Source organism: Vitis riparia, chromosome 16 (assembly GCF_004353265.1).
Source record: "Vitis riparia cultivar Riparia Gloire de Montpellier isolate 1030 chromosome 16, EGFV_Vit.rip_1.0, whole genome shotgun sequence".
NCBI lineage: Eukaryota > Viridiplantae > Streptophyta > Magnoliopsida > Vitales > Vitaceae > Vitis > Vitis riparia.
The window spans coordinates 7,547,081-7,554,780 of NC_048446.1; the positions used below are offsets into that span (position 1 = coordinate 7,547,081).

The window sequence follows — 7,700 nt, forward strand, 5'->3', positions numbered from 1 at the left end:
AACAGCTTCTCAAGCGCTATCATGAAACATAAAAGTTAGTAAAGAAATATATCACACAACATGTGCTTTATCCAAGCAAATCAAGTATACACCTAAGCACCCAAGAATCACATCAAATATGGATATAGTTATTAGTAGCATACGTGTCCATAGAATTCTCAAGGGTAGGTGTGAAGGAGCGTACTTGGATAGCAAGATAGTACTCCTCTATGGGAAACAAAGTTAGCCCAATAAAAGATTCAAAATAATCTCATATATACCACAAAGAGGAAACACAATCAATCAAATATCAAACGAACACTATTGAAGAGAATATCATGAATGTCGGGCCCCCACCAAAGCCTTAATTGCTTTTGCATGAATTGGTTCAATGAGTTCCATTGTTTGGAACCATGAAATTTATTTATGCTTATTGGAAATTGAGAAAATCAAGAAAATGGTTGAAAGTCAAGGAAAATAGTGAAAGTGCATACCAAAAAGAGAATGGCAGCAAATAGTTTGTTAGAATCTGGATTTTGTGCTTAGAGACTCCTAGGGAATTTTAAATAAAACTAGAGTTATTTTTGAAGGAAAAAGATTTTGAAATCCAGATTTAAAATGTGTAAGATCACAAAAAGAAGAAGAAACATTAGGAGTATGATGTGTGGCAAGGTGACCACTATGTGAGTGAGGTCTGGAGGTGCACTTGAGACTAAATTGCTGAAACAGATTGCATAGGGAGGATTCTGTAGATCGCTGGTTGTCTGGAAAGAAACTGAATGTATTCGTTTCAGAGCCCATGTTCACTGGATTTTAGGGTGCCACCTCATCTGAAAAGGAGCTTCAATTCAACTCTAGTTTCTCAGGATCACAACCCGAATTATCAACAGAAGCTTCTGGTGGAGACGTAAGGCTCAATTTCAGATTAAGTTCCCTATTCTATAACTCATTTTCTCTGAATTTTCCTTTTATGTCTGTGCTTTCTGATCATATAAGTTGCCTGTGTAGTTCCTTGTTTGAGACTCTGCAGAACCTGGAATAATGCTTCTAGGTCTACCTGAAGGAACCTGCACTCCTTTTCATGGAACCTGAGGTATGCGTTAATTCGAAACTCTGTTACTTTGCCTTCCATTGCTTTAAGTCTTTTAGCCATCTCGGCCACAAATCTGGAGATTCATTGATCTTTCTTTAATATTCAAGCCAAATGTCAATTCAGTCCGCTTAAACCCTGATTTGAATAATTTCGAACTCTCTTTTTGCGCTCTTGATATCTTTCATTTCAACTACAACGGCAAACCACCCTTCAAAAAGGAAATCTGGATCGAATCCTAAACTTTTTAATTCACAACTTCCTGAGCCTGACTGAGAGTCGACACAATTGAATCACCTTGGATAAGAGTGCTTCTAAAAATCCTCCAGAATATAGACACAAGTGCAGCATTCGCTAATAATGACCATGGCATGTCACAAAGGAAAGCTTCTTTCTCATAATCGTCAACGCAAATTGACTCTTAATGGGCCTCATTGCCTGTATCACATCAAAGACTGGACAGATAAGGAGATTCACAATTTCGATAGCTATCTTTGCATTATTTGGGCAGGACAATCATGTCATGGATATATAGCTCGAAGGTGACTCGCGTTTTGTTCTGTTTGCTGCCCAAGCAGCTATGGAGTTGTTGTTTTGATTTTGTGTCCTGTGCGTGGATTTCAACCCTCTCGTGAGCTTTGTTGCGAGACATTCCACGTCATGCATCTGTCTCTATGAAAATGCAGTGACACTCTGAATAATTTTGGCTGGAAGTACACGTATTGTTAAGATTGCCCGTTGGATAGGAACCTTTCATATTATTCTTTCCTCTCCTGATGCTCTGCCTGGAAATAACAGTGACTTCATTTCTACTGCTTTGTTCATACCCTCTCAAACCAATATCTACTTCATCTCTCACGAAATTTGGTTATGCTGATGAAGTCCTACCGTCAGTGCGTTTTGCAAAGCGTAACTTAATTTTACATTTGTAAGGTCCCAGGTTATCACTCTGGTTGATGGAATTCATAGCCCGACATAACCTTTCCTGAGAAGTTGGAGAAATTGCTTTTCTGGTATGAAAGAACCTTTCTGGAGCATGCTGAAGCTCTGAATGTTGATAGTTTTCCATTACAACTGATGTGAGCTTGTCGTCAATAGTGTTACAAGAATGACTCCATGAGAAGTTTCTTGCTGCATCAGAACCAGCAAGCATTAGGAGTTGCTTCACCTCTGTTGCTGGCTGATCATCACCTTCAGAGACCAAACAGCTAGTTGGACCATGGCATGGATTGGAATTCTGGAAAGGATGCTTGAAAATGGCACACCAAAAGGTGGCCATGAAGGCCATGCAGAAATGGGACTAGAGAAATAGGCTGTCCGGGACTGTGCATCAAAGTCGGCCTTTCCTCGTTGGCGCCAAAACAAGTACTTCCAGCTCTTTGTCTTCTGTTGTATCTAGTACCTAAAGACACTTTATTCTTAAAGCTTGCCACATCTGAAGAGCTTCTGGGCAATTCCAAATTCAGTCAAAGTTTTCTTCAAATGATCCCTAAGAGAGGAACAGAAGACATGTGTCAGTGAAGCTGAATGGCGCTGAATAAAGCATTTTTAAGACCATGATGTTGTGTAAAGCCAGGGATATTCTATCAGAAGACTGGGCAATATTAGGCCATAGTAGAAGCTTCAGTAAAGCTGCAATCTCTGACTATTCCATAAATAATCGGCAAGTTTCGGAATTTTCCATCTAGCTTTCTTGATATTTCTGAACTAGAGATGCCCATGAGGATTTACAACTCTCTGGACTTCGATTGATTCCATCAGCTAACAAGTTTGTGGATGTTTCTTCCCAATTAGGCAGCCATTCAAGCTAACATGAGTGAGATGTGTACAACAAGCAAGAGGCTCCTCGATAGCCGACTGACAGAGGGCCCCATATGATAAGTCCAGCTTGCATAGAGCTGGGAGAGCACCTTCTTTATGAAGAGCTTCCAGTGATGAGTCAGTGAGATACTTGCATGCTTGTAATTTCAGTACCTTTAGCTGCAAGCAGGATTCAAAAACTGGGCCACAGATGGGCAAGACATCAGTATCAACGACTCAATGAAAGGGCATGAAGCAGCTGTTGCAGACAAACAGTCATCCTTGAGTTTGCTGCAAAAGGAAGCATCTAGAGATGTCAACATAGGACAGTTAATGAATGCCTCAGATAGTCCACCGCATCCTTTCAACTCAAGTTGAACCATGGCTGGTGCTTCAATGTGGAGTGCACTCTGAACCTTTTGGCACTTGATTTAATTGGCACCTTGGGAATGAGTTTTTACTAGCAAACTCTAATCGTATTAATCTCAAGAATTTCCCCAAGGACATGAGCATTTTTTATGACATGATAAATGAGTCCTCTTTTGGCAGGCAACATGATTTGTGTTGAAGAAAAGGCATGACCAGCTTCAACCCATAGTCTTATTATGAAAGTCTCCAGAATTGGATGAAGCTGGTGAATGAATATCATCTTTTTTTCAGTCCCAAACCAGTCATTCTCTGTGTTCTGGCTGTATAGGAAACCTTTCCGATTGTAAATCTCGAACAGCATCACGCATAACCTCCAGTTCTGAACTCCCAGGGTACAGTTTCTTCATTAAGCCCTCGTCGTTTCTTCCTTATTGATGTCACAGTGATTCGATTCGGGCAGTCAACTCAACATGCTGCATAATCACTTCTTGGGGAGGTGCTCAGCTCATTTCAATAGTAAGGATATTTCCCAAACATTTTAGGAAGTTATGAAGAGGTTTCGCATTAAGCGACTCATTGTATCCCGTCAAAGTCATCATATATGCAGCAACATGGTGATCGAAAGATATACTTGCAATGAAAATTGGCAGCGAGTTACTTAAGAAATAATTGTCATCAATAGGATTGAGTTGAATGCATGTCACCAAGTTATTGCGTCTGAAGACATTAAGACATTCATCTTGCCCACAATAGTTTGGAATACATGATTCTGGCCAGAATATCTCTACTGACAACCGCAGAATCTGAACGAAGCCCTTTTGAAAACCAGGTATCTCTTGGTCACTGATTAAACCATGTCTCTTTCTACCTTGGATCAAGACCTTCTCTTTATATGGAATAGGGAGTCCTCATTATAAGATCATAGTAACTATATATCTTCAGCAGGGTCATTACCAAAATTGTAGAAGCACCTTCTGATTCACTATCTGAAGAAGTGCCCGGTCTGAATCACTTGATGAAGAGCCTAAATCGCCATTGGAGGTATTTGAACTACTGCATCCATTTACTCTTTAATCTGGGACTGAGAGAGCCATCTCATTCCAGGAATAATTGTCCAATAAACATGTCATCCTCAACGAATTTTGTATCAATATTCTCTTTAAGGCATTCATTCCCTAATCTGTTCGGCAATGATATTCTCCCTAGATTCTTCAATAATATAGATTACTGCAAAATCTGACTTGGCTAAATGCTTCAAAACTTTAACAGATTCGGAAAGGTCAAATGCAACCTTAGATTGCACTGTAGCATGAGTGATAGGAGAGACAAAGAACTTCATCTTACGACTGGATGACAACAACTTCCTTCTCATTAATATTTGTGACAGTATTCTGAATCTTATGCAAGATAATTCCTAAACCCTCCATTCCGAAATGTAATGCCTGCTTCATAATACTTTTCTGATCAAGCAACTCCTTCAATAGGCTTTCAGATCTTTAGAGCGGTTGGATGAGCATTGTCTAACATAGTGGCTTTGGCCTCGAAGATTTCGGCTCCACTGACATAGGATTGAGCAGAACCATTCTGGACATCATCATGAACCGTGGGCTCCTCCAGGCATTCTGACGTCTCAGAGTCTGAGTTGTCCACCATTTCTTGAATACCAGCTTCTTCATGGTGAGATTTGTCCAGAGAATGGAGGAATCCGACCATGTAGATTTCAGTTTGCATCCTTCCTTTAAGCTGAGCTGAAGCCAGTCACGACATGTCACTCTGTTACCAGTCTAGTTGTGGAAATACTCATGACCAATAACTCCCAAAATTGTTGCATAATCTGCATCCGTAGCAGTTTCTGGAGATGCCAAGACAAGCTTGGAATTGAAAATATTCAAACTTTTGTTTTCCATGGCTCCCATGTTAAAATCTGGAACCGCCACAATATTGAACAGATCCAGGTCATACTCAAGACCAAAAACATCCTCATCCCATTTCATGGCTGCTTTGAGGGAATACATGGCATGGACAGTCCTGGGTACATCTTGTGTTGGGGTCCAGATCCTCAAGGATATAGTTCGGCCTGAATGGGCAACAAAAGTGTTATCTCTGCTTTCCAACTGTCCAACAACTAAAGCAAATAAGTAACAAGGTTTCTTGAAGGGGTCCTCCCAAATGGCATAGTATTTGCCACCCTCAAGGTCTCCATGCCCTATGAGATTTCCATTTAGACAACAATATTATGGCATGTGTATTTTGCCATAATATCAGGGCGATCCTGATAGAATGTAATTTTTCATAAACCCTCTGCTTCACATTGTGTACAGAAATTCTCGGATGACTTGTAAAGGCCCTCTAATGATGTGTTCTTTTAGGGACATATCTCAGTAACAATTTACAAAGCAAATTCACCACTTGGAAGTGATGGGAGTGTCAGATGGCAGGGGCTCAGGACGTAATCTTCTTCCTTAAGTTCCTTGCTGTTGACCTTTACTGAAACAAGCTTCAGATCTACCCCATCTAATACCAGTGGGAAAGGAGAACCTTCAATTTTGGGTAAGACAATTCTTTTCTGAATAGACAGTTGTTTTCTCCTCACCCAACAAAAAATTCAAATCCATCGTATCAAAGTAGTAATCAGGAAGCTTGTAATCCTTCAGGAAGATTTCTTTTGGCATATCCATTTTGGATTCTTCAACTTGCTTTGGTAAGCTTTTTGTTGCAACTGAGCAGACAAACCTCCGATTGACTTGCTTAGCCCCTTATAATGGTGGATGAGGAAACCGGTAATTTCTCCGATGTGAAACCTCTAAGTTAAGAGATTGCTTATATCTAGAGATATTCGTTGTTGAATGTTTACGGGAACTAACACAACATGGGGCTTGGAGCTTCTAAGAAAAATGGATTGCTGAGATCACCCCGATCAGATGAAGAAGAAAGAGAAATAGGGGATTTCGTGAAAACCTGAGATGATGAAATGAAATGCGACCGTTGAGAAACTCAAATATTCTTTCAATGATCTCTTCAAAAGTTTCTTCGACATGTCATTATATGCTATCAAGAAGCACAAACAACCTCTAACAAGTGCCAATTTTTTCGTTTAGCGACTCCATTTTGCTGGGGTATATTGGAACAAGTAGTCTGATGAATGATGCCATGTCCTTCCAAATACTTTTGAAGATCAGAACTTTGATATTCTCCACCATTATCACTACGCAAAACCCGAACCTTTGCATTGTACTGAGTTTCAATCATTTTATGAAATTTTTTAAACAGCAAGTTCACTTCATCTTTGGTCTTCATCAAGCATAACCATGTCATTCTGGTACAATCAATAATAAAAGTAACAAACCAACGTGAGCCACTCAAAGTTGAGACTTTGGATGGGCCCCAAACATCAGAATGTATAACCATAAAAGGAAACGAAATTTTATTCAAAATTAATGGAAACGAAGCATGTTGGCTTTTAGCCAATTCACAAATATCACAACAGAAACTAAAAATATCATTCTTTGCAAACAAACTAGGAAACAATTTTTTTAAATAACCAAAAGTAGCAAGTTCTAGACGTTGATGCCACAACCAAATTTTAAACTTTTTCTTCTCCCCCTCAGATCCATCTGCCATCAAGGCTTGTTGCAACTTATTTGAATCATTTGACTGCAAGTCCAAGTAATAGAGTTTTCCCCGCTTAATACCACAACCAATCGTCTATCTTGTTTGGATGTCCTTAATCACCTAAAATTCAGGCCAAAAAATGACAATACAAGATAAGGTTACAATGATTGGAGAAACTGACACGTAATCTAAGGATGGAACAACTAAAACAGAATCCAAATTCAAAGTATCAGTAAGAGTTAAGGATCCTTCCCCAATGACTGGGGTTGTGTTACCATTGGCTGTGGAAACAATTTTTTGTGAGGAGGTCTAAAGGGTGAAACCTATCTAGAATCAAAAGTCATATGATCTGTAGCACCAGAATCAATTATCCATGCACTATTAATAACAGGTGTAAAAGTATTTAGAAACTTGCCACCATGATATGTAGCGGCTACCAATGCAGAGGTTTTCTCAACAACATTAGCCTCTGTTTTTATTTCGGCAACAGTTGCAATCGAGGTTTTCTTGGAATCCTTCTTTCATTGATCACGATTATTATCATTAATAACAAAGTGTTGATAGCCTAAACATGATATAAAGGTCCATGGTTCAAACCCTCGGTTCCTCATTGTTTTCCTGGTCATACAAGAGTCGTTGCTTTGAAATTGTAGGATATCCAGACTGGTGGGATCAGTCTTATTGCAGTGAGTGCATTTGAAGGTTGACTTATCAATATTAGGGCTTGTCTTAGGATGGTTGATCGCTGTCGGACTACCATAGCGACAAAATATCCAGGATTTCAATTCTAGGGCTCTAATACCATCTTCAAATTGATAAATGGTAGTTTTTTTTATTCATTCTTTCATTC

At 39.5% G+C, this 7,700-nt stretch overlaps 1 pseudogene; it reads right to left on the bottom strand.

Annotated features, from left to right (window-relative positions):
- Positions 1-4,758: 4,758 nt before the first annotated feature.
- Positions 4,759-6,275, bottom strand: LOC117933207 (annotated as a pseudogene).
- Between the last annotated feature and the right edge of the window lie 1,425 nt (positions 6,276-7,700).